The 27,272-nt window shown below is 60.3% G+C and overlaps 1 pseudogene; it reads left to right on the forward strand.

Moving 5' to 3' along the window:
* The first annotated feature begins 1,460 nt into the window (after positions 1 to 1,460).
* On the forward strand, positions 1,461 to 26,213 carry LOC149272599 (immunoglobulin superfamily member 3-like; annotated as a pseudogene).
* Positions 26,214 to 27,272: the final 1,059 nt, after the last annotated feature.

The raw sequence follows: 27,272 nt of genomic DNA on the forward strand, positions 1-27,272 counted from the left end.
CCGGAGAGTATATAATATATAATATGAGGAATATACAGGCTATAACGCGTTATAAGGACGGGATTTACATCATACCATATAACATGTATGGGGCATCAGTGACATCACCCACCCCTGTGGGGGGCAGGATGTTGTGTGATAGTGCCACAATCTCCGGCTATGGCTGGTACCTGGCTGGCTCCCGGGGGCCCCTGGTCTTTGGGTCCAGTATTTCACTGCCTGGCTGGTTTTCCTGACCTAAAAGTAACGAACGGGGCGGAAAAAGGGGTTCCCAACTTCTACTGGCTGTAACAAAGTCCTGTTTTACCAGAAATTATTTAAAACAGAATTGGTACAAAAAGTATCACATTTACAATAACTCAAATAAACACCCCATTGGGGGGGCAATTAAAGCTACATAGCCCAGGCAGGAGCAGTTAACGATTTATTTCCTGGTATTCTGCGCCCCCCGGTGGCTAAAAGCAGCTATTGGAGTTTCTGAGAATTATCAAAATGCCTCCTTGTGTTTTTTTTGTTTATTAAAAACTGCCCCGGTGTCCGCTGCCCAGTCTGGGAAATCCGGGCAACTATTTGGGGCCACATTCCCCAGAAACAAAATCTAACACTAGAGGCTCAGAGGCTGAGATGAAATGGAAGGAAGTTTTACTTTACTGAGGGTGGTAGATAAGTGGAACGGCCTCCCAGCAGAGGTGGTAGAGGGTAATACAGTGAGGGTATTAAACACGCATGGGATAGACATGGGCGACTAGGCGGGGGCCCGTCAGGGGCCGATCTGCGGAGGGATTCCGGGTTTCTATAGGCTGTCGGCTGCCGTGTGATAACGTGATTTCGGGGTCCGTATCTGAGACGCGTCGGGGTAACCGCACTCTGTGGTGTAATCCCTGCCTCGCTGTCTCTTCTCGTTGCTCAAGCAGTTGGGTTTCCTCTCCCTGAGAGTCCGTGGTTTCCGGGGGCCGCGCGAGACGTCGCCCCGTCTGAGCATCTCTCTGGGTGACAAACAGACTGGCGGCTGCAAGACGGGCAGATCACCCGGGCTGCCAATCCCTGCAATGACTCCAATGTACACCTGCCTACTGCTGCTCAGCTTTATAGGTAAGTGCCCCGCGAAGCTGTCACATGGACAGTGTCCGGGAGGGGGTTAGGGGGGTAGGACAGGGGACTTGCCCCAGGGGCACCATGAAAAGCTTGTTCCGCATATAACAACCAGGGAGTCTGGAGTAACATGGGCTTTAGGCAGCATTTGCCACCTGACTGTATCCTTTCTGTGCTCCTTTCATGGACTTTCTATGCAGTTTATTTTGGCAAATATGTGTTGGACAGGACTGGATTCTGTGATTCGAGCATTGTTGTCCTTTACCCCCGTCGGCTATATCTTCCGACACCGTATTATCGGGTCTCCCCTGGGCTAAATGGTGCCAACTGCCCCGTATTACAGGCACAGTCTGGGGGTTAAACATACAATGAGCGTGTGTTTCTCTGTCACAGAGGCGTCCCTCGCCCAGCGAGAGGTGGAGGTCCAGCGGGGGCCTCTGTTCCGCACCGTGGGCTCCCACATCACCATCTGGTGCACGGTGCGCGGCTACCAGGGCCCCCCCCAGCAGCACTTCCGCTGGTCCATCTACCTGCCTTCTGCCCCCGAGCGCGAGGTCCAGATGGTGAGCACAGAAGACGCGTCTTTCTCCTACGCCATCTACAGCCAGCGCGTGCGCGGCGGAGACCTCTACGTGGAGAGAGCGTCCGGAGACCGCGCCGTCCTGCACATCCGCCAGCTGCAGGAGCGAGACTCCGGGGCGTACGAGTGCCACACTCCCAACACCGACCCCACCTACCACGGGAGCTACAGCGCCAAGGTCAACCTGACAGGTGAGAGGCGCGGGGGGGGAGGTCGGAGGGGTCTCCCCCATGTCCGCACGCTCACTCACCCAATAAACCTCTGCCCCGGAGCGCCTCGGGGTTCTCGCTTTAGATCCAGTGCTGCAGACAACTTTGTTGTATTTGCCCCTGGGGGCATCTGCTGCCTCCCGGGAATGGCGCGGTCTCTCCTCTCCCGTGGGGTAACCCGTACTTGTTTGTTCGTCCAGTCATTCCGGACACCTTGAGGGTCACGATGGCCGCTCAGAAGCTGCTGAAGAGCGAAGGCGACCCGATGGCTCTGACGTGCTTCGTGTCCAAGGAGTCCGCGCAGCACACTCACCTCTCCGTCACGTGGCTGCTCGAGAACCACATCGCCGTGGAAACCGAGATACTGACCTTAACTCGAGACTTCGTGCTCACAGCCGGCCCCGGGTATTCCGGACGCTTCGCCTCTGGAGACCTGCGGCTGGACAAACTCAACGCCACGTCCTACAGACTGTCCACGGCGGCCCTTCGGGTGACAGACGGCGGAAACGTGTCCTGCCGGGCGTCTGAGTGGATCCAGGACCCCGCGGACATATGGACAGAGATCATGGCGAAGCAGTCAGAGAAATCCAGCGTGGGGGTCTCTGCTCGGGAGGGTAAGTGTCAGGGGGGGGGTGACAGACCACCAACGTCTGTAAGTCATGCCGGGTAATGGCTCTTGGTGGTCTAGGCGGCTGCCTGTACGGTGGGGCTTTTGGGCCGTATCTGCTTCTTTTTGGTTCTTTTTCCCGGAACGTATCCGTCTTGAACCTTTTTTTTGTATATTTATCCCATTTCCAGGAGGTGGCTTTGTGGCTAAGCTGAGACCCGACGGCGGGGACCTCATCCCCGGGAAGCCCCTGGAGGTTTTTTGCTCCATCAGCAGCCGAGAGGCACCCGGGCGCCGATACCACGTCGAGTGGTTACTCAATAATAGCAGGCTGGGGACGTGGTATCCATCGGGGGTCTTCTCCTTCGAGGGGCAGCATGGTGCCCGGGGAGCCCAGGGAGAGCTGGTTTTGGGGAGGAGGAGTCAGGACACTTGGTATTTGAGGATTAGCCAAGTGCGAGTGGAGGACGGAGGCTCATACTCGTGTGTCGTGTCCGAGGAGGAAAGTGGAGGCTCGGGAACGCAGAGGACCCAAACATCTAACGCCGAGGTCCGTAACCGTGACAGAAATAGGTGAAGCGCATCTACTCAATGTACCCCAGCAGGGGCATCTGGGCATGATACCCGCCACTACACAGACATAATACACACCCACCCCCAAAGGGGTAGCATGGCCCACGGGGCAAGTGGGCCGTACATTAATGCCGTGTATAATGAGGATTATCTTTTACCATCAGACCAGGGGGTGGAGAGAAGGGGCTCAGAGAGGGGCCCATGGGAGGAAAGAGGGGCATCAGGGGAGGAGAGAAGTGAATTGGGGGAGGAAAGAGAGGCTCCAGGGATTTGGGAGTGGGACTGGCCAGACTAAACAGGGACACTCGGGAGGGATGCACCTACAACATATATAATATGAACATTTTCTTGAGGTGGGATATCTGTAACCGGACCTCCATTTCTCTCCCTTTAGAGAATCTGTGAGACGCGGGGGCTTCTTACGGTTTTTAGGGGCAGATTATCTGGGTCGGCGGGAATTATCAGGGAATTGATTTCCGCCATCTTGTGTCTGCAGGCCCCTCCCTGGGCGTGGCTCTCAGTGTCCGGGCGCCAGGCGTTGCAGTGGGCGGAGCCGTTGGTCTGATCTGTGCCGCGTCAGCCCAATACAGTTTGGCAAACAGAACCCTCCTGTGGGCCTGGGACTTCTGCCCCGGCTCGGGCCCCTGCGGGCAGTTCCTGGAGCTGGTTCGTATGTCTCCGAACGGCGACTTGTCTTGGGGGGACTCGCTGCCGGCCTTCCAGGGGAAGGCCCAGCTTTCTGTGTCTGGGAAAAGGTCGACGCTGAGTCTCCACCGTGTGCAGAGAGGCCAGTCCGGGTCGTACCGCTGCAGGGTCCGGACGGAGGAGACCACCAAAGCGTCAGCCGCCTCCAACAACGTAATGATACAAGTGTCACTGCCAGGTGGGTGCACGGAAGCCCCCGTCTCAGCCCCAGCAGGGGCATAAATGGGACAAGTATACGATGGCAGTCAGGTCAGGACCCTACGTCAAACGCGCAATGAGCAACTGCTCCATGTATGTTTAAATCCCCTCACTGGAGTGGCCTCTACCACGTCTGCTGGGAGGCTGTTCCACTCATCTACCCCCTCTCGGTAAAATAGAACTTCCTTCCATCCCACGTCAGCCTCTGACGCTTTAGTGGACGTGAGCCCTCTGCGTGCGTACAGAAGCCCATCTCCGCCGTTTAGCTGCTCTCTCGGTCTCTCCCCCTCTATTAATGGGGGTTTTTCACAGAATTAGAGTAGTGACGGGAAGCTTCCAACCGGCAGAGACCACACGCCTCAGACACAGGAAGGAAGGGTCTGCGGTCAGACAGAGCAGCGTGCAAATCATGCAGAACACGGAACATCACATGGGATACGTGCTGAACATATGACCTACATATAAAGATATATGGGGTCTCCTGTGACCGGGGGGCTTACCGCGGACGTATACCCCAGGGCTGCCATTAGAGTTCTTTATTTAATGGGGCCACCTGCCCCCAGCATTGCCGCCTCTCAGGCTCCATTACAGCCCCAGTCATTGCCCCCAGAGGCCGTGCAGGGGTTAATGCACGATCCGGAAGGCAGATCAGGATGGGGGGGGGGGACAGGCACGGCGTGAAGCGTGTGTGATATTACACATGAATGCCCTCTGATAATGTTCCGGGGGGGGGGGTAATTGGAATAAAGCCCCCATGTCTCCCGACTCTTTTCTTTCTTCCCCAGGCAGCCAACTGAAAGTTGACGGGACGTCTAGAGTTCTGTCGCTGAGTAACGGTGATGAGCAGATAAGTGTGAGCTGCCGCATCGGCGCCCGGACCCCTCATACCTTCCTCAACGTCACTTGGCTCTTCCGCCCAGTGGCGGCTCCCTCCCCACGGGAGATCCTGAGGGTCAGCCAAGACGGGGTGTCCACGCTGCTGGCCCCCACTCAGGACTCGCGATTCCTTAGTGAGCGAGTGTCCTCAGACACCTTCATCCTGAGGATCCTGAGACCGGATCTCAGCCAGCTTGGGTCATACCACTGTGTGGTCGGAGAGTGTCTGCGGGGGGAGGCTGGAGATTGGATCCCACTGGAGGAGAAGACGTCTGGGGACACGACCTTGGAATTTAGGAGATCTGGTAATGGGGCATATCCACAGGGGGTTAACCGGAAAAGTAGGGCCCGCACAATGCACCATTGGAGGGGGCAAAACTGTTAATATATGGGGTAAATATCTGAAGATGGGGGAAATCTGTTGATTCTCTTTTTATGGCCGTATTAATTCAATTAAATTAATTCTCCACACAGAGAAAAACCTCAACATCCCCAAAACCAACAGCAGCGTGAAGGTGGTGGAGGGGCAGGATGTGGTGCTGCGTTGCCCCCTGGGGGTGGTTCCGAACTCCGTGGCCCTCTACTCCGTGTCCTGGTATTATCAGGACTCCGCACCCCATTCCGCCAGACTTCTATTCCACGCCGGCTGGGACGGGGTGACCCGATACGAGGGGTCACAGGCAGAACGGCTGCGCCTCCTGACCACCAGCCGGGGCAATTACAGCCTGATCGTCCACGTTGTGGGGCAGAACGACTCCGGGACCTACCACTGCCGTGCAGAGGAGTGGAGGCAGCAGGCTGGAGGAGGAGGCCGGAGTCTGGAGGATTCTGACGTGTCCGGATACACGCGGCTCGCGGTCACGGCTCCAGGTACCGAGTATCAACACCCAGCCCGGGGAAGAAGGGGTTAAATAAAGGGGGGTTAAAAGCTACGTTCTGCGATTTTATCAAATGTCTCCATCTCCGGCCTCGGAACCGGAACCCTGAGCACCGAGGGCCCCGCCGCTGTATCTAGAACATCCAGTTTGGGGCAGAATCTGTTTTTTTAGGGTAGTAGAGACGGAGGCGGACGGAGGTCAGAGAAAAGGCGGTGGGAGGTCTCGCTAAAGACCGGGAACGGGAGCTCCTGCGTGCTCCGTGTCTCTCAGGGGCCCCGCGCTGTCTCACACGTGGTGCGTCGCGTTGGGGGTTCTATTCACTCTCTGTCGTTCTCTTCAGGGGATCATCTGAGTCTGAACTGCACAGCGTCGGCCCTCCTGGTTCCTGCCCCCCAGAGCCTTCTCCTGCCCTGCCAAGTGCTGTCCGTCTCTAGAACCGACTCCGCCCTCTCAGTGTCCTGGTGGAGGTCTGTGGCCCCCGGGGCCCAGGAAGAGCTGCTGTTCCGTGTCAGCCCTTGGGGTCAGTTTAAATACCCCAGTGAACAGGGGGCTCGGCTGCTTCAGTTTGAGAGGCCGTCCAAGCTCCACTTCCAGCTGAGGATCCTGCAGCCCGAGGAAGCGGACGGCGGGGTGTATCACTGCAGGGTTCTCGAGTGGGCGCCGGACGCCCGTGGAGTCTGGAACCCAGGAAAAGAGCGCAGGGCCGGGAACATCTCTGTCACCGTCCTGCCGGCAGGTACAGCGCCCACCACCTGAGAGCCCCCCCCCCGCAACCCCAAATTAGCAGGGAATAGTCAGGAGTCTAGAACATGCCCCTTCCCACCATGACAGCTGTACCTGGAACAGAGCTTTCACAGCACTCCAGCTGTACCTAGAACATAATGCTGATAATATTGTGGCTGTTGCTAGAGCACAGAACTTACAGTACTGTTGCAGTACCTAGAACATGTTTGTCTAGAACATTACTGTTATCGCTTCAGTGCAATAAGAAGAGTTTTATCTCCTTGCGGGTGACTCTAGAACGTGCTATTCCATTGTCTCCCATGGCTTTACCTAGAACCTGTCACCACTCACATTATTTATGACATATCTAGAACATGATTACATCTGATCTAGAACATTCACACGTATTCTTCTTTGTAAAGGCAGTGTGTCGGAGCCCCTGCTCTGCTCCCTGGTGGGGGTGGCCGTTCTCTGCGTCCTCCTGGTCTCTGCCCTCATCTGGTTGTTCCTGAGACAGAGGAGGCTCCAGAACCATCGCTTACATCCCAGGACAGAAGCTGAGATCCCGATGAAGGACAGGGAATGATCGCCATATTACTGCCCCTCCAACCACCTCATCGCAAGCAGTGACGGCCTCCACCTCATAGCAAGCAGCGACGGCCTCCACCTCATCGCAAGCAGCGACGGCCTCCACCTCATCGCAAGCAGCGACGGCGTCTCCTCATCGCAAGCAGCGATGGCCTCCCCTCATCGCAAGCAGCGACGGCCTCCACCTCATCGCAAGCAGCGACGGCCTCAACCTCATCGCAAGCAGCAACGGCCTCCACTTCATCTCAAGCAGCGACGGCCTCCCCTCATCGCAAGCAGCGACGGCCTCCACCTCATCAAAAAAGACTTTATCCAATAGTGTGTTAAAGGGTTAAAATAAATTCAGTTCCCCCCCACCCCGTGTGTCGGACTTACCGGTCTGTGATCCCCCGCCGCCTCATACCTCATCAGAGCCACCAACTCCCACAACTCCCAGTCCCAGATACTCTGCTGTAACGCGGGCCTTCACGGAGCTTCATGCAGGGGCCACGCCGGGTCATAATGTATAGATAAATCAGTGACCGGCCCCCTGTATAATGTATAGATAAATCAGTGACCGGCCCCCCTGTATAATGTATAGATAAATCAGTGACCGGCCCCCTGTATAATGTATAGATAAATCAGCGAGCCGGCCCCCTGTATAATGTATAGATAAATCAGTGAGCCGGCCCCCTGTAGAATGTATAGATAAATCAGTGACCGGCCCCTGTATAATGTATAGATAAATCAGTGACTGGCCACTGTATAATGTATAGATAAATCAGCGAGCCGGCCCCCTGTATAATGTATAGATAAATCAGCGACCGGCCCCCTGTATAATGTATAGATAAATCAGTGACCGGCCCCCTGTATAATGTATAGATAAATCAGTGTCCGGCCTCCTGTATAATGTATAGATAAATCAGTGACCGGCCCCCTGTATAATGTATAGATAAATCAGTGACCGGCCCCTGTATAATGTATAGATAAATCAGTGACCGGCCCCCTGTATAATGTATAGATAAATCAGTGACCGGCCCCCTGTATAATGTATAGATAAATCAGTGACCGGCCCCTGTATAAAGTATAGATAAATCAGTGACCGGCCCCCTGTATAATGTATAGATAAATCAGTGACCGGCCCCCTGTATAATGTATAGATAAATCAGTGACCCGGCCCCTGTATAATGTATAGATAAATCAGTGACCGGCCCCCTGTATAATGTATAGATAAATCAGCGAGCCGGCCCCTGTATAACGTATAGATAAATCAGTGAGCCGGCCCCTGTATAATGTATAGATAAATCAGTGACCGGCCCCCTGTATAATGTATAGATAAATCAGTGACCGGCCCCTGTATAATGTATAGATAAATCAGTGACCGGCCCCTGTATAATGTATAGATAAATCAGTGACCGGCCCCTGTATAATGTATAGATAAATCAGTGACCGGCCCCTGTATAATGTATAGATAAATCAGTGACCGGCCCCTGTATAATGTATAGATAAATCAGTGACCGGCCCCTGTATAATGTATAGATAAATCAGTGACCGGCCCCTGTATAATGTATAGATAAATCAGTGACCGGCCCCCTGTATAATGTATAGATAAATCAGTGACCGGCCCCCTGTATAATGTATAGATAAATCAGTGACCGGCCCCTGTATAAAGTATAGATAAATCAGTGACCGGCCCCTGTATAATGTATAGATAAATCAGTGACCGGCCCCCTGTATAATGTATAGATAAATCAGTGATTTAGAGGGTAGTACAGGAAGGGAATGATCTGCAGGTTCTGTGACATTTGCTGATCTGCCTCTAGGTGGAGCTGTCTGCGCAGGTTTCTCTGGGACAGGGATACATACACAGCGCTGGTTATACTGGGAGGCGATTGCAAGCTCTTCTGCTCAGCTAGTCGTCGGCATCAGGACGGACACTCCACGGTGACCCTCCAGTCAATGAGCGGCCAGATAGCCCCCCGGAATTATTATTACCCCCTGTTATTAATATTACACCCCCCCGGAATTATTATTACCCCCTGTTATTAATATTACACCCCCCGGTATTATTATTATTACCCCCTGTTATTAATATTACACCCCCCCCCGGTATTATTATTATTACCCCCTGTTATTAATATTACACCCCCCTGGTATTATTATTATTACCCCCTGTTATTAATATTACACCCTCCCGGTATTATTATTACACCCTGTTATTAATATTACACCCCCCCCCCGGTATTATTATTATTACCCCCTGTTATTAATATTACACCCCCCTGGTATTATTATATCCCCCTGTTATTAATATTACACCCCCCCCCGGTATTATTATTACCCCCTGTTATTAATATTACAACCCCCTGGTATTATTATTACACCCCCCCCCGGTATTATTATTACACCCTGTTATTAATATTGTATGTGGGGTGTGCAGGGGGTATGTGGGGTGTGCGGGGGGTATGGGGGGGGAGTGCGGTATGTGGGGGTATGCGTGGGGTGTGCGGGTATGTGCGGGGGGGGGTATGTTGGTACAGGGTCACCGTACCCAAGGCTGGGTCCCCCTATTTGAGGGCGGAGGAATCACCAGTCAGCGCGGGGGGTATGTGGGGTTTGCGGGGGTATGTGTGGGGTGTGCGGGGGGTATGTGGGGTGTGCGGGGGGTATGTGGGGTGTGCGGGGGGTATGTGAGTGTTCGCGGGGTATTTCAGCAGCATGCGGAGCATTCATTCATATATTTTCATGTTGCCACGGGGGGCGGGGCTACTCAGGGTATTTGCGGGGCGGTGGGTTGTTGTTGGGGGCGGGACTGGTTATTTTTGGAGGCGGGGTATTGGTTGGGGGTGGTGTTGTGGGTAGTTTTTGGAGGCGGGGTATTGGTTGGAGGCGGGGTTGTGGGTAGTTGTTGGGGGCGGTCGGTAGTTGTTGAAGGCGGGGTTATTGTTGGGGAGGGGTTGGGGGTAGTGGTTGGGGCGGTCGGTAGTTGTTGGAGGCGGGGTATCTCCCAGCTGCTGCTTGCGGATAGGTGAGTGTCGGGTCTCTGCAGTGAGTGGACCCTCCGCGCCCGGCTCTTACTCTCTTGGGCGCTAAGATCCTAGGGGTGCCTGCACGGCCAGCGCCGGGTAACACGGGGGGCCCGGGATCCTGGGGTCACAGGCTCAGCGACCCTCAGATACCCCCCATCCACAGCAGTCTCTGTGTTAGAGGAGAGGCCACGTGCTGTCTCTCTCTCTGCGGGGTGGGGGCCGTCTCTCGGTTTGAGAGCCGTCTCTCCGGGGTGGGCGGCGTCTCTCGGTTTGGGGGCCGTCCCTCTCTCTCCCTCTCTCTCCGGGTTGGGCTCATTGTCAGTTGTGTCGGGGAGGTGCGGCGGAGAGCAGTGGTTGTGATCGGCGGTTTCTCTCAGGCTGTCTGTCTGTATCGGGCTGCGGGTCTCTCAGGGTAACAGAGGTCAGCGGCGGGGATGTTGATGTTGCCAGTGGGGTAGCGGCAGGGATGTTGCCGGTGGGGTAGCGGCCGGGGTGTTGCCGGTGGGGTAGCGGCGGGGATGTTGCCGGTGGGGTAGCGGCGGGGATGTTGCCGGTGGGTAGCGGCCGGGGTGTTGCCGGTGGGGTAGCGGCGGGGATGTTGATGTTGGTGGTGGGGTAGCGGCGGGGATGTTCCCGGTGGGGTAGCGGCGGGGATGTTGTCGGGGTTGCCGGTGGGTAGCGGCGGGGATGTTGCCGGTGGGTAGCGGCAGGGATGTTGTTGGTGGGGTAGCGGCGGGGATGTTGTCAGGGTTGCCGGTGGGTAGCGGCGGGGGTTGCCGGTGGGTTGGCGGCGGGGATGTTGATGTTGTTGGTGGGGTAGCGGCGGGGATGTTGCCGGTGGGGTAGCGGCGGGGATGTTGCCGGTGGGTAGCGGCGGGGATGTTGATGTTGTTGGTGGGGTAGCGGCGGGGATGTTGTCGGGGTTGCCGGTGGGTAGCGGCGGGGATGTTGCCGGTGGGTTGGCCGCAGGGATGTTGATGTTGTTGGTGGGGTAGCGGCGGGGGTTGCCGGTGGGTTGGCGGCAGGGATGTTGATGTTGTTGGTGGGGTAGCGGCGGGGATGTTGTCGGGGTTGCCGGTGGGTAGCGGCGGGGATGTTGCCGGTGGGTTGGCCACAGGGATGTTGATGTTGTTGGTGGGGTAGCGGCGGGGGTTGCCGGTGGGTTGGCGGCAGGGATGTTGATGTTGCCGGTGGGGTAGCGGCAGGGATGTTGCCGGTGGGTAGCGGCGGGGATGTTGTCGGGGTTGCCGGTGGGGTAGCGGCGGGGATGTTGCCGGTGGGTAGCGGCGGGGATGTTGATGTTGTTGGTGGGGTAGCGGCGGGGATGTTGTCGGGGTTGCCGGTGGGTAGCGGCGGGGATGTTGCCGGTGGGTAGCGGCGGGGATGTTGATGTTGTTGGTGGGGTAGCGGCGGGGATGTTGTCGGGGTTGCCGGTGGGTAGCGGCGGGGATGTTGCCGGTGGGTAGCGGCGGGGATGTTGATGTTGTTGGTGGGGTAGCGGCGGGGATGTTGTCGGGGTTGCCGGTGGGTAGCGGCGGGGATGTTGCCGGTGGGTAGCGGCGGGGATGTTCCCGGTGGGTTGGCCGCAGGGATGTTGATGTTGTTGGTGGGGTAGCGGCGGGGATGTTGCCGGGGTTGCCGGTGGGTAGCGGCGGGGATGTTGCCGGTGGGTAGCGGCGGGGATGTTCCCGGTGGGTTGGCCGCAGGGATGTTGATGTTGTTGGTGGGGTAGCGGCGGGGATGTTGCCGGGGTTGCCGGTGGGGTAGCGGCGGGGATGTTGCCGGGGTTGCCGGTGGGTAGCGGCGGGGATGTTGTCGGTGGGTTGATGGCGGGAATGTTGATGATGTTGGTGGGGTAGCGGCGAGGTTGTTGGCGGGTTTGCCGGAGGGTAGCGGGGGCGTTGCCGGTGGGTAGCGGGGGTTGGCGGTGGGTGGCGGTGGGTAGCGGGGGGGCGGGGGATGTGTATTAATGGCAGAGACGGTCTGCGCGTTGATCGCCCCTGTGGAGTCTCTGATCTTTTCTCTCTCTCTTTGTAGGTTCTCTAACCCCAGTTGGAGTGAAGTTAAGGTGACCCGCCTGTCCGCAGTTACCCCATTTTGCCCCGCCTGTCCGGAGTTACCCCATTTTGCCCCGCCTGTCCGGAGTTACCCCATTTTGCCCCGCCTGTCCGGAGTTACCCCATTTTGCCCCGCCTGTCCGGAGTTACCCCTTTTGCCCCCGGGTACATGGCATTGTGACACGATGGGCACGGCCGGCATCTCGCTTCTCCTGGCTGGGATCTTCGTGCTCGGTGAGTGTGGTACTCTGTGTGGCAGGGCAGGGAAGGGGTTAATGTGGGCATGCAGTGCGTGAGGCTCGTTTGTTTAGTTGGTAGTGTGTGGTTTGGAAGGGGTTAATACGTATAGACAGTGGGACTGTGCAGTAGGCTGGCAGGGAAGGGTTAACTCCTACTTTGCGGCACATTACCATGCTGAGGTGTGGATCTGGTAGTTAAAGGGTTAATATTGATTCTATCAGGGGTCTATGGGTTACATAGAGAGAGAAGGCTGTTTGGTAGACAAAGGGTTAATGCGATGAATTAGCAGGGAAAGGGTTAATGCAGGCCTCATTGAACAGAGAGAGGAATGTTCTGCAGGCCTCTGGCAGTGAAAGGGTTGATGGATTTGGGGGGTTGGTCTTTGCTGGCAGTGAAGGGGTTACTATGAATCCTGTGGAAGGAGTGATAGAGGGTGCGATGCTCTGCAGTGTGCTGCGTGTTAGCGCGATGCTCTGCCGGCGGGATCCGAGTTGGGGCATGCGCTGGTGCCGGGGTGTGTGGGGCGGGGGGTTGTTGCATGCGCTGTCGCCGGGGGTAGTTGGGGCATGCGCTGTCGCCGGGGGTAGTTGGGGCATGCGCTGGCGGGAGCGGCCCCGGTGACTCGGTGTGAATCACGCAGAGCATCGCACTCTTTACCTGTATGAACGCCTCCGCCCCCCCTCTGCATCAGGCAGCGCTCCGCGGACGTTTAGATTGTCAGCTTCTGGGGGCCACACTTGGGACCTCCGTACGTTTAGAGTGTGAGCTCACGGGGCCAGCGCCTCTCTATGTTCCGCGCCATTGGTCCTGTCTTAGATTCTATCCCCTCACTGTATTACCCTCTACCACTTCTGCTGGGAGGCTGTTCCACGTATCCACCCCCCTCTCAGTAAAGTAAAACTCCCTTTTGCTCCCTTTTGGAGGGAGGAATAATATTCAGTTTGGGGTCCCTGGGGGCCCCGCCGCTCTTTTGCAGCCTCCTCGGGGGGGGGGGCCGCGGGTCCTCGTTACCGGTTTCTTCATAACGTTGCTGTCGGCGGGGGGCTGCCGGTGTGTAGATTTACCCCCGCGGGGTATCAGCTGCTAAATAGTTGGTTTTTATTTTTTTGATTGGCTGTTCGCTCTCTCCTGTAAGCCTATTGGTGCGTTTGCCGGGTCGTGGCGTTGGGTGTAGTTATGTGGAGTGGTTGCCGCGCGCTCGGTTTCCATGGCGATGCTGCATATTTATAAATAATACAGACCCGGGAGACACCCCCCCAACATCTGCAAAAGTGATGTCGGAACGTGCGGGGCCCCCGGGGGCCAACGGAGGCGAAACAACCGCAGTGAGTGGTATTCACCCCGTGTCCCCCCTCCGCTGCCGCCGCCCCCCCTCCGCTGCCGCCGCCCCCCCTCCGCTGCCGCCGCTCCCCCTCTCCGCTGCCGCCGCTCCCTCCCCTCTCCGTTGCCACCGCCACCCCCCCTTTCTGAGCACCAGGATGTGATGTCATATCCCAGAGCTCCGCATGCAGGCCGAGGGGGCGCAATAATGGAGCAAATCCCCCTTTTAACTGCCCCACTGACTGGGCAACCGGGTCGATTTCCTGGTGGGCCGGCAGGGCCGGGAGCGTTAGTCGGCCCCAGTGCCGCTCGGCCCCCGGACCGGAGCAAGCTGCGGGTGGGTGGGTGAATCAGTGTTTGGGGGCAGACGTGGCACAGGCAAGCTGTTTGGGGGTTAAGGTGGCACCGAGAAGTTGAGGCCCCTGCGGTTTCTGCCCTGACCCTTGGTGTAAGAGAGTGGTAGAACAGCCTCCCAGCAGAGGTGGTAGAGGGTAATGCAGTGAAGGGGATTAAACATGCATGGGATCGGCGTGTGGCTCCTGAATCTAAGAAGGGCCGATGGGGGCCGATCTGCCGGCAGATTATGTGAACGTATAAATCCTCCCAAATTACCCCAGAGCCGCGCTGGAGCCCCGCCGAGGTGGTCCTGGTTCGGTCAGGGATGCTCCGTGATATAGTGGCACACATGGCGGTGGCGCAGTACGTCTCCGCGGCGTCTCCTCATATATACCGTATTGGCTCGAATATAGGCCGCACTTTTTTCCCCCACTTTTAAGTCTTTAAAGTGGGGGTGCGGCCTATATTCGGGGTCTAGCGCCCGACGCCCGGGACATGCAGCGGGGTTAGGATACAGATCCCCCGCAGCGGTGCAGGGGACCCGCATCCTACTCCCCGATACGCTCAGACAGCCGCCCCTGCCGGCACTTCCGCACGGGAGGTTGTCTAACCGCACGATGCGTTTTACCTCTGGCCCCCCGCCTGACTTACCGGAGCAGACTCCCGGGTGTCTTGCGGGGCCGGCGGGGGACATCTACGCAATACAACTTCCGGTGCCGGCACATCCGGGGGGGGAGGAGGGACAGTGGTAGCATATCTGGGGGGGGGGGGGATAGTGACAGCATATCTCGGGGGGGGGACAGTGGCAGCATATCTCAGGGGGACGGACGGACAGTGGCAGCAAATCTCGGGGGGGGGGTACGGACAGTGGCAGCATATCTCGGGGGGGGGGTACGGACAGTGGTAGCATATCTCGGGGGGGGGGGACAGTGGCAGCATATCTCGGGGGGGGGGACAGTGGCAGCATATCTCGGGGGGGGGACAGTGGCAGCATATCTCGGGGGGGGGGACAGTGGCAGCATATCTCGGGGGGGGGACAGTGGCAGCATATCTCGGGGGGGGGACAGTGGCAGCATATCTCGGGGGGGGGACAGTGGCAGCATATCTCGGGGGGGGACAGTGGCAGCATATCTCGGGGGGGGGGGGGAGGAGTGGCAGCATGTTTTTTTTGGTGCTTTTTTAAAGAAAAAAACCTTTTTCTTTAAAAAATCACCAAACTTTTAGGGTGCGGCCTATATCCGGGGGCGGCCTATATCCGAGCCAATACGGTATATATATAGGTGACGAGTCTCCTCAAAGTCCTGCTTCCTTGGGCCTGTGCGGCTGGAACCAAAAGCCCCCCCCGCCCCCCTCGGGGTGAGATCGCTGCCGTCGGGCCGCACCGGGAACGTTCATTATATCACTTCTCGCCCCGGTATCTGTGCCCAATCACACTGCCCGGGGGGAACGATAGAACGCCTCGGTCGTAATTTGCATACGGGGGCCACGCTGCGACTCCCGCCCGACTCTTCTGTGTGACGGGTCGGAGGCCGCAGCTGGACAGGCCGGTTACTGAATACCCCGGCGTGGGCATGCGCAGCGCCGGCCCCTCCTCCGACCGCTCAAAGTCCGCGCTGTTCCCGCCTCCTGAATCCCAGATAAAGCTCAAGGACGGCGGATTATTTCACCCCAGGGGCAGGAGAGGAAGTCACCTGATCAGCTTCCCGTCCTGCGGCCCCCCGGGGAGGAATTAGTGAAGACACCGTGTGGGGGGGGCTTTAATGGCCGGTGAGCTGGACATGCTATAGGTGCCAAGAGTCCCAGGGTTTCTGTGGAGTCCCGAGCTCAGCCGTTACCGGGCGCCAGATTCTAAACCTGGATTTAAAGAGTCTAAACCGCAGACGTCCGGCCGGCGGCTTGGGTCTAAACTACTCCTTTAATGGAATTTGTCTGATAAACAGACTTTTTGCGGTGATTTCCTGTTTATTTCTCCCCGACCGCATTATCTCATTACCGCGGGGAGGGGGTCATGGCGTCCGGGACACCTGGCGGGGTATTAGTCACCCTGCGAGGACCAATCACTGTCCAGTAAATGAAGAGCTCGGGCTTTTCCTCTTTTGCCCTCAAACGCAGTGACTTTGGCTTCTGCTCGGGGGGGGGGGGTCTGATGGTTACCGGTTTTAGTATCCGCCCCGAGGAGGGTTTGTGTGGTCCTTGCAGTGCTGTGTCACCCGGCGGAGGTGGCCTGGGGGGGGTCGGGGGTCTGTCAGCGCATGAATATTTAATGCCCCCCGGAGCCCCCCCTCGGGGCATTTAACCCCGTGTCTTCCTGCTGGGCAGTGGATGGCGGTGGGGCGGACGTTCTGTGGGTTTGTGGAACCTCCGGTGCAGGCTCCGCTCTGCCCGTCCGCCGAGGGCCGCGGTGCGTGTAACAGACGGCCCCCTCACGGGAATCGCCCCCTCGGTACCCTGCGTTCTGGGGATTTGCCCTCTTGCCCCACAGTTTTAGTATCGCGGCCATCCCCCCCATCTCGCCCGCCGGCGTGTGCCGAGGAGGATGTGACCGGCGCCGCTCGGAATGGCTTCCCCCAACAAAGTGACTCATGAGGCCGGTGAGGAGGTTCCTCTGCTGGGGCTCGATTCCCCCCTCTGCACACATGCCCCGGCCCCCCCCCCTTACACACATACCCCGGGCCCCCCCCCCTTACACACATACCCCGGGCCCCCCCCTTACACACATACCCCGGGCCCCCCCCCCTTACACACATACCCCGGGCCCCCCCCCCTTACACACATACCCCAGGCCCCCCCCTTACACAATACCCTGGGCCCCCCCCCTTACACACATACCCCGGCCCCCTACATGTTACACGCGTGTTTGTAGAGAGTTTCCGCCTGTGCTTTCTCTGTCGGTGAGAGATCGGGGCGAGTCTGTGGAAAAAACCGGTCGGACCAGATTCACCGGCCCCGCCTGTCACGGGGCTCCACCCCCCTCCCGGCTGTTACCCTCCCCTGCCAGTCTGCCCCCTCCCAGTGCTGCCGGGGTAATTCACACACTTGCCCCGCCGTCACCCCCTGTCCTACAGTGTGGCTTCAGCCTCTGATACCATCTGCCCCTGTGTGTGCTCGCCCCGCCAACACTGCTCCAATCCTCTAACTACCCGTTACTGCAGTTACCCCGACGTCCATGAGGGTATTAAACATGCGCGGGATAGACATACGGGTCCTGAATCTAAGACGAGACCAACAACTGCTTAAGGTTTGGAGTCTTTCCTGGGAAGGGGGCCGCCGGGGGCCGATTTGCTGGCAGGTTCTGGGTGAGATTGGGGTATTTGTGCGTCTTTCCACGGTTTGTGGGGTCTGAATTCTGTTCCTGGGTTGGTGTTTTGAGCGGGGGGAGGGGGCGCGGTGACAGGGGATGGGGGGGCGCGGTGACAGAGGCGGGGGGGGGGCGCGGATCGTTATCTCTGGCGGGCAGATAATGTGGATCAGCTGGCGCCTTGTGCCCCGGGGGGGCCGCGCCGGGGGGGCCGCGCTACTCCTATCTCCCTCAGGCAGCACCGCCGAATCTCTAAACCCCTTCTGGGGCAAGTAGCGCTGCGCTGCTGTGATGTCTGTGATGGCGTAACGCGTGTTTCTCTGTCACAGAGGCGTCCCTCGCCCAGCGAGAGGTGGAGGTCCAGCGGGGGCCTCTGTTCCGCACCGCGGGCTCCCACATCACCATCTGGTGCACGGTGCGCGGCTACCAGGGCCCCCCCCCAGCAGCACTTCCGCTGGTCCATCTACCTGCCTTCTGCCCCCGAGCGCGAGGTCCAGATGGTGAGCACAGAAGACGCGTCTTTCTCCTACGCCATCTACAGCCAGCGCGTGCGCGGCGGAGACCTCTACGTGGAGAGAGCGTCCGGAGACCGCGCCGTCCTGCACATCCGCCAGCTGCAGGAGCGAGACTCCGGGGAGTACGAGTGCCACACTCCCAACACCGACCCCACCTACCACGGGAGCTACAGCGCCAAGGTCAACCTGACAGGTGAGAGGCGCGGGGGGGGGGGGCTGCCGGGGGTCTCTGGGAGAGGGGGGGGTCTGCCGGCGGTCTCTGGCCAGGGCGGAGGGGGGTAGGCTGCCGGGGGTCTCTGGCTGGGGAGAGGGGCGAGGCTGCCGCGGGTCTCTGGGAGAGGGGGGGGGTCTTAAAAGGGTTAATTTACCGTTTACGGGGATTTGGGCCAATCATCCACTACTCCTCTGTTTGCAAATACGTGGCAATCGCATTTAACTCTTTCAGAGGCAGAGTGTCGTTCAGTCCCTGGCGCTGCGAGGGTTAAGGCTGGTATTGATGACGGATTTATTGGTTCCCGGGGTATTTTACCGCGGATCACTGATGACGTCGCAGCCACTGCAGAGTATCACTCCCAGGGACACTCAGCGGCTGCAAATAACTCTTATAGTGCTCAGCCGGCTATTCGCTGCCGCGGGTGTGTGTGGGGGTTCTGCCCCACCACGTCTAAAGGGTTAATTAATTTCCCCTCTAACCCTGTGCCGCTCCTCCCCCCTCACACATTTTAGACCCCCTCCATGAATTGTTAATGGGGGCATTATCTGGATGTCTGTCTGCAGCAGCTTGGAGGGTCTCGGGAGACCCCTTTTAAACCGATGTCTGCTCAGAGCGGGGGTGGGGGATAGGACGGAAGGCTGGAGCGTGTCAGATGCCCCTCTGCGGTTGGATACTTGCTCCTGTGGGGGCAGTTAGGTGGGGCAAGGGGGTTTGGGGTCCCCTCCCCCGCACACACCAGGCAGGCAGCAGGGTATTTGTCTCACTGATATGTTAGTGGTGGGATGTCTCGCCAGTGTGTAACGCAGACGCTCTAATGGGTCCTGGGGGGGTCTTGCAAAACTCTCCTCACTGGGTGGTCTGTCCTGACGCGCCGGAGAGAGAGGGGGAGAGAGAGAGCCGGAGCGAGGGGGGGGGGAGAGAGAGCCAGAGCGAGCGAGGGAGGGGGGGGAGAGAGCCAGAGCGAGGGGGGGAGAGAGAGCCAGAGGAAGGGGGGGAGAGAGAGCCAGAGGAAGGGGGGGGAGAGAGAGAGAGAGAGAACCAGAGCGAGGGGGGGAGAGAACCAGAGCGAGGGGGGGAGAGAGAGAGAGCCAGAGTGAGGGGGGTGGGAGAGAGCTGGAGCGAGGGGGGTGGGAGAGAGCCGGAGCGAGGGGGGGTGGAGAGAGCCGGAGCGAGGGGGGGGAGAGAGCCGGAGCGAAAGGGGGAGAGAGAGAGCCGGAGCGAAAGGGGGAGAGAGAGAGCCGGAGCGAAAGGGGGAGAGAGAGAGCCGGAGCGAAAGGGGGAGAGAGAGAGCCGGAGCGAGGGGGGGGGGGGAGAGCCAGAGCGGGGGGGGGGAGAGAGAGCCAGAGCGGGGGGGGGAGAGAGAGCCAGAGCGGGGGGGGGAGAGAGAGCCAGAGCGGGGGGGGGGAGAGAGAGCCAGAGCGGGGGGGGGGGAGAGAGAGCCAGAGCGGGGGGGGGGAGAGAGAGCCAGAGCAGGGGGGGGGGAGAGCCAGAGCGAGGGGGGGGGGAGAGAGCCAGAGGAAGGGGGGGGGGAGAGAGAGAGAGAGAGAGAGAGAACCAGAGCGAGGGGGGGGCCAGAGCGAGGGGGGGGGAGAGAACCAGAGCGAGGGGGGAGAGGGAGAGAACCAGAGCGAGGGGGGAGAGAGAGAGAACCAGAGGGGGGGGGAGAGCAGGAGCGAGGGGGGGAGAGAGAGCCGGAGCGAGCGTGGGGGGGTGAGAGACGGAGTGAGGGAGGGGGAAGAGAGAGAGACGGAGGGTCTCCGGGGGTATGCAGGGATGGAGCGCTGTGTGTCCCGCAGGGGAATAGCTGCAGTCTGGCCGATATGGGGTTAAGCTGTCAGACGCCCCTCCCCCATCTGGGTCCCACCTGTTCCCTCTGCCCCCCCTCCTTAATGTGAGGATTACAGCATCTGCCACACAAAGTAACCCCCCCCGTAACACGCCCATTAGAACTGCCCCCTAATACCCAACCCCCCCCGTAACACGCCCATTAGAACTGACTGCCCCCTAATACCCAGCCCCCCCCCCGTAACACGCCCGTTAACCCCCCTCAGTGCTTTCCATCCATCACCTCCCTGCAGTTACCCCCTCATCCAGCAGTTGATCAGTTTGTGCCCCAGGGCCGTGCTGCTGTTGTACGGAGGGGTAATTGCTGGGTACGGAGGGGTAATTGCTGGGTACGGAGGGGTAATTGCTGGGTACGGAGGGGTAATTGCTGGGTACGGAGGGTCCCCGGGGGCGGCTCAGCTGTTAGGATGGATAATCTAATTAACCCCTCGGACCTCCGCGCCTCGCACCCCATCACTGCCGCTCTTCTGGGGGGCATGTACTGGGGGGGGGTTCCTGTTACCCCAGAATGAATAAAGCATGATGGCTGCTCAGACCCCGCGGGGTATTTATATTTACATGGGGGGCCGCATAGTCATTTATAACGGTGGCGTGTCTTCTCTCCACAGTGATCCCGGACACCCTGGTGGTCTCGGCCCCCCCGCAGACGCTGCAGAAGGTGGAGGGGGGGTCTCTGCAGCTCTCCTGCGACGTGTCCCGTCAGTCCGCGCAGCACACCCACCTGTCGTGTCGTGGTTACCGGGGGTCAGGAGACCAGGCGGAGGAGGTCGTGTCCCTGGGGCGAGACTTCATGGTGCAGCCCGGACCCGCCTACGCTCAGCGGCACGCGGGGGACGATGTGCGGCTCGACAAGCTGGGCAACAGCACTTACCGCCTCACCCTGTACCACCTGCAGCCGTCGGACCGCGGGGGACTACTACTGCCAGGGGGCCGAGTGGATCGAGGACCCCGACGGATCCTGGTTTGCCATGACCCGCAAGAGGTCGGAGGGGTCAGAGGTCAGCGTCCAGAGCACAGGTATAGCCCCCGAGCGGGCTTATTCCCGGGTTGCCCCGGTGGAGGGGGCTTCTGCCCCTGTTGGGGGGAATAGTCTAAGCCGTCTCTTAACCCTTTGCTCTCCGCAGACAGAGAGTTCACCGTGCGCCTGGACACGGAGCGGCGCTCGTACCGCGTGGGGGAGACCGCCGAGCTGCGCTGTGTGATCGAGGCGCAGAGCCCCGCCGAGCGCATGTTCTCTGTCTCATGGGCCTTCAACAGCTCCCTGATCGCCAGCCTCAGCCCCAGCGGCGTGCCTGCGCTGACCGGCGACTACGCGCTGCGGGAGGACCGCGGGGAGATCCGCGTCGCCAAGGAGACCGACAGCGTCTTCACCCTGAGGATCTACCGGCTGCGGCTGGACGACGGGGGCAAATACAACTGCCGGGTGACGGAGCGCGAGAGGGGGGGCGTCGGGGGAGCTGCTCGACCGCGAGAGCAAGAGGCCCAAGAACATCCCCATCACCGTGCTACCACCTCCGTGAGTGCCGGGGCAGATAGATCCCCCCTCCCCGAGTGAGTGACGGGGCAGATAGATTCCCCCCCCCAGCGAGTGACTGGGCAGAACCCCCCCCAGCGAGTGACTGGGCAGATCCCCCCCAGCGAGTGACTGGGCAACTGGGGGCAGAGCCCCCCCCCCAGCGAGTGAAGGGGCAGATCCCCCCCCCCCCCGAGCAAGTGACGGGGCAGATCCCCCGGAGTGAGTGATGGGGCGGATCCCCCCCGACAAGTGACGGGGCAGATAGATCGCAATCCCCCCCCCCCCGAGCGAGTGACGGGGCAGATCCCCCCGAGCGAGTGACGGGGGCAGATCCCCCGAGCGAGTGACGGGGCAGATCCCCCGAGCGAGTGACGGGGCAGATCCCCCCGGAGTGAGTGATGGGGCGGATCCCCCCCGACAAGTGACGGGGCGGATCCCCCCCCGACAAGTGACGGGGCGGATCCCCCCCGACAAGTGACGGGGCGGATCCCCCCCGACAAGTGACGGGGCGGATCCCCCCCGACAAGTGACGGGGCGGATCCCCCCCGACAAGTGACGGGGCAGATAGATCGCAATCCCCCCCCCCGAGCGAGTGACGGGGCAGATCCCCCCGAGTGAGTGAAGGGGCAGATCCCCCCGAGTGAGCGATGGGGCGGATCCCCTTCCGACAAGTGACGGGGCAGATAGATCGCAATCCCCCCCCCCCCCCCCCCGGTCAGGGAGGTGAGGGGTTAACATTTATTGGGGTCTTTCAGACCATTAAGCGCACCATCCCTGGGAGTTCCATCTGCGCATGTACTGCCCCCCCTGCTCGTTGTGGCCCCCTTGCTTGTCGTTGGCCCCCGGTGAGTTCTGGGGTAGGTTCGGGGGTCTCACGGATGTCTCCTCTTTCCCCCCCCCCCCAGGGACGTCTCTGACGGTAACCGTGACGACCGGCTCCAGCTCAGTGCTGGAAGGCGCCCCGGTGTCGCTGACCTGCGCCGTGGCCTCCCTCTCCGGCCCCCAGAGCCGCTTGTCTGCCTCCTGGTACCTGCAGGACCGGCAGGGCCGCTGGCGGGAGGTGGTCCGGCAGGACCGCGACGGGGGTGACGTGGGCGAGCGAGACGTACCGCGAGAGGGCGGCCGCTGGGGCGCTGCGCATGGTGAGGACCGCCTCGGACGTGTTCACCCTGGAGCTGGAGGGCAGTCAGCGGCTGGACTCCGGGGAGTATGAGTGCCGCGTGGCGAGTGGGTGCCGGCCGGGGATGGCGAGTGGCAGATGTTAGGGGAACGATCTGCAGAGTCCAGCGTGGAGGTCACGGCGCTTGGTGAGTTAAATATCCTGGGGGGGCAAATGCCGAAGGAGGGGCAGTTTGAAGGGGGGCGGACCTTTGGTGCCGGTGATTGGGGTGTCCCTGACACTAATGCCCCCTTTTTCCTCCCCAGAGACGGGTTTTGCCGTCACGGCCATCTCCCGGACCCCCGGGGTCTCCTACTTTGACACGTTCGAGCTGCAGTGCATCCTGAAGCCCCACTACCCCCCCTGGGTGGGCGTGTCGGTGACGTGGCGCTTCCTACCGGCGGGGGGCGGAGCCCCGCGACCTGGTGACCTTCAGCCGCGCCGGCGGCGTGCAGTGGGGGGAGCGCGCCGGGGGCTTCCGCGGCCGCAGCGTCCCAGAGAAGACCGATTCCGGGACACAACGTGCGTCTGAGCGTCAGCCGCGCTGGGGAGTCCCAGGCCGGCAAGTACCAGTGTGTGGCGGAGCTGCACCGCAGGGAGCCCGACGGCAACTGGACACGCCTGGCCGACAGAGCCTCGAACCTGCTGGAGATACGGGTCCAGCGCCCAGGTGAGGTGGTCTGCGGGGGCGGGGTTAGCGCGGGAGCTACGGAGCCGCAACACGCAATCCGCACACGGGTACCGACATGGAGAGATATGGCATAGACGGTGCCGCCGCGCCACACGCCCACTACCACCCCACCACACGTTTACACAGCCACAGTGCCACCCCGCCACGCATGCACTACTACATCACCACACTGGCTGGGCGGCGGATCCCCGGGAGTCCTGTTTCTACTTTCGTCACACGCATTAAACACCCACTCGGTGGTGCTCTGTGCATATGGTTTCCTTGACAACGAGCATCTCCTTGGCGACCGTTGCTAGGCAATGAGGTGCTGGGTGCCGATCGGGATTTCATTGAAATTGGGGCATGAAGCGGGGGAGGAACGCAGAATATTAAGCAGCGAGTGGGCGGGGGGGGGGTTACGCAGGGCTCGCCTGCAGAGCTGACACTGGGGGGGGGCAAAAATCACCAAAGCTACCTTAACCACGCAGGGCCGCTCCGCAGGCTTAGAATTCCCGTCTGCTCGGGGCATCCGCTCTGTGATCCACTACCTCCTTGCTGATGCGTGTCCTTTCCTTCCAGCGCCCCGTCTGCAGGTCGCGAAGGTGAAACGCTCCCTTAGCGTGTTGGAGGGATCCCCCCGTGACGCTGGCGTGTTCCGTGCTCTCCCAGACCGGCCCCAACCTCCCGCTTCTCCGTGCTGTGGTTTCGCTCATCGGCCCCCAGGGGCCGACGGGAAGCTGCTTGTGCGCAGCGCGGCCGGGGCGGAGTATGGAACGTACGCGGAGGAGGAGGAGCTAAAGAACCGTCCTCCAGCTGGAGGTGGCCGCGTCGGGGCAATACACGCTCACCCTGCTGGGGGCCCGGCCGGAGGACAGCGGTAACTACTACTGCCACGTCCAGGAGTGGGCGATGGACCCCGACGGGGCCTGGTACCGCCTCTCAGAGGACGCGTCGGGGATGACGGAGCTCCACGTCAGGATGCCGGGTAACGGAACCCACCGTGGTGATCTAGAACCCTCTTGAAATGCTTGGCCGCTGTTGGGGTTCTGGGTAATTGCCCTGCAGCCTGGGGCATTGGGAAGGAAGAATCTGGTGGGTGGGGGTATAGGCGGGGACCCAGTGGGTGGGGGTATAGGCGGGGACCCAGTGGGTGGGGGTATAAGCGGGGACCCGGTGAGCGGGGGTATAAGCTGTGGGCGGGTATAAGCGGGGACCCGGTGGGCGGGTATAAGCAGGGACTTGGAGGGCGGGGGTATAAGCGGGGACCCGGTGGGCGGGGGTATAAGCTGTGGGCGGGGTATAAGCGGGGCTCTCGCCGGGGGCCACATCTCGCTTTACTTGTCTCCTCTCTCCCCCCCAGATAGTAACCTGCAGCTGGACCAGACCCCGCGGAACCGGAGCGTCCCCGAGGGCCAGAGCTTCACCGTGGCGTGTCAGGTGCTGAACCGCACGCTGCCCGACTCGCGGCCTGGCCGTGGAGTGGCTGTCCTGGAGGGCCGGGGCCCCGGAGAGACGCACTCTAGCCAGGCTCACCGCGGACGGCGTCGCCCCTCCCCCGTCAGAGGAAGACGGCGCTGTCCCGGCCCCCGACCTGCAGCTGTCCCAGCCGGCCCCCGGCTTGTTCACCTTCACCCTGCAAGGGGCCACGGAGGACGACAGCGGCGCCTACAGCTGCCTGGTGCAGGAATGGCTGCGGAACGCGGCGGGGCGCTGGTACCGACGGGCCGAGGAACGCTCTGCAGCCACGTATATCAGCGTGCGGCGGCCAGGCGAGTAACACGGCCCCCTGCGGGCATTAACACGCGTGGCACACGTTAACGGGGGGGGGCTTCAGAGAGCAACGGAATAGCCCCATAGGGTTCGTTGAGCCGAGGGGGGGGGGGGTCGATGAAACCCCGGGCAGACATCCATGTTGGGGGGTTTCCATAGCGATTTAACGATACCCTGAAACGGCTAGGGGGTAGATTTGTTGCTTGTTCTGGTTGCTGCTGTTGCCCCCCCTTGCCGGTCCCGTTAACCCTTTCTTCCCTGCCCCCTGTAGACCCGGCCCTGAGCCTCGACGTCTCTCCTCTTAACGTCTCCGTGGTGGACGGCGGCCATTTTGAACTGGACTGCGTGGTGTCTTCGCGCTCCCACCCCGACTCCCAGCTGGGCCGTGTCATGGGCCCTGCAGGGGGCGGGCGGGCGGCGCGGGGCCCGAGGTGCTGCTGGCGACGGACCGTGGGGGGAGTGTGGTCGCCGCTGGCCCCGCGCTGGGAAGGCCGCCTGCAGCAGCTGCAGTTATCCCCCACACTGTACCGACTGAGGGTCCCGCAGGTGGCCCCCGGGGACGCTGGCAATTACACGTGCTCCGTCCAGGAGTGGCTGCCCGGCCCCCGCGGGGAGTGGTATCTTCTCGCGCAGGAAGAAGCCCTCTTGGGCTGGGTCAGCGTGCAGAGCGAGGGTAAGTTCTCGGCTCTCTTCCCTCCCCCCTCTCTCTGACCGCTCCCCCTCCTCTCTCTCTCTGGATGTTCTCTCTCTCCCCCCTTTCTCTCTCTCTCTCTCTCTCTGGATGTTCTCTCTCTCCCCCCTTTCTCTCTCTCTCTCTCTCCCCTTTCTCTCTCTCCCCCCGACCGCTCTCTCCCCCCTTTGTCTTTTCTCTGACCGCTCCCCCTCCTCTCTCTGGATGTTCTCTCTCCCCTCCTTCTCTCTGGATGTTCTCTCTCCCCTCTTTCTCTCTTCTCGCTGACCGCTCTCCCCCCGTCTCTCCCGGCAGAGTCCTCGCTGCAGTCGGCCATCTGCTCCAACGATGCTCTCTTCTACCTGGTCTTCTTCTACCCGTTCCCGATCTTCGGCATCCTCATCATCACCATCCTGCTGGTTCGATTCCGCAGCCGGCCCTCGGGCAAGACGGGCGAGGGCAAGAACGGGGTCCCCTTACTCTGGATCAAGGAGCCGCATCTCAACTACTCCCCTACCTGCCTGGAGCCACCGGTGCTCAGCATCCACCCGGGAACCATCGACTAAGCCAGGGGCCACACGCCGGTGACGTTATCCCCGCGCCGGCCGGTTTCAGCCGCTTTCATAGAGGGTGGGGAGAGCTTCCGTTCTGCCCAAGAGTTACCCCGGGGGATTTATTTGGCTTCCCGCCAAGGATCTCGGACCCCCAGGCTGATTATCCCGGACCCCTCACGTGGTACCCGGATACCCTCCGGACCCCTGACTCTGGCAGTCGGGGGAGGGAAAGGGAATGTCTCCAAAGGAACTGACACCAGGAATGTGCATTTCGTCCAGTGGGGGGAACACTTGCCCCTGTAAATACCCCGCTGGGAATTTTTTATTTTTTTTGCCCCGGGCGTGGTTACCGTGACGCCGCGGGCATCCGGACGCTTGTTGTGTTTTGTTTTTTTTGTATATATTTAATGTTTTCGTACCGAACCCGAGCTTCCCGCAGTCTGGAGGCTTTTTTATTCCTCCCCGAGTCCCCCTTTTTGCTGTGTAAAGTTTTTTGTAAATTGTGTTTTTTTTTACCCCTGAATTTTCTTGTCTATTTGTCTGCAGTCACCTTTTGGGGGGGGGGGGGGTTCACTCCTTTTACCGGGCCGGGGGAGGGGGATCTCCCACCTGCAAGGGCCATGGTTGTGAGTCTGTGTGGCCAGATCCCCTGGATACCAGCAGTTGTCACAGGCCGTGTTTCTTGGTCACGCGTGTGGGCGCGTAACGTGTTCCGGCCCAGCTTTAAAATGTCTTCCTGTTCATATAATGAGGTCTGAGGGGCATCTGTTGCCCCCCCCCCCCGGTTCTTACCACGCGTGTCTATCGGTCTGGCAAATGTCCAGGTTCTTCCATCCGGCAGCAGGGGGGCCGTCGCTCAGACAGCGCCTCCCCCCGGTCCCCCCAGTTTGTGGTTGGCGGGGGCTGTTATTTTGTGGCAGTAAAGTTGTGTTTGTTTCATGGATGTCGCTTCTGTTTCTGGGTGATGGGAGATAGGGGCGGGGCTGGCAGCAGAACCCCGGGGCAGCTGGCAGGGGTAGAGTGAGTGGCACCGGGGTGGGTTCCGGGCCGCTTCCTCCAGGACGGAGGGGC

This window comes from Sceloporus occidentalis, unplaced genomic scaffold (genome assembly GCF_023333645.1).
Source record: "Sceloporus occidentalis isolate IW3139 unplaced genomic scaffold, rSceOcc1.0.p SCAF_434, whole genome shotgun sequence".
NCBI lineage: Eukaryota > Metazoa > Chordata > Lepidosauria > Squamata > Phrynosomatidae > Sceloporus > Sceloporus occidentalis.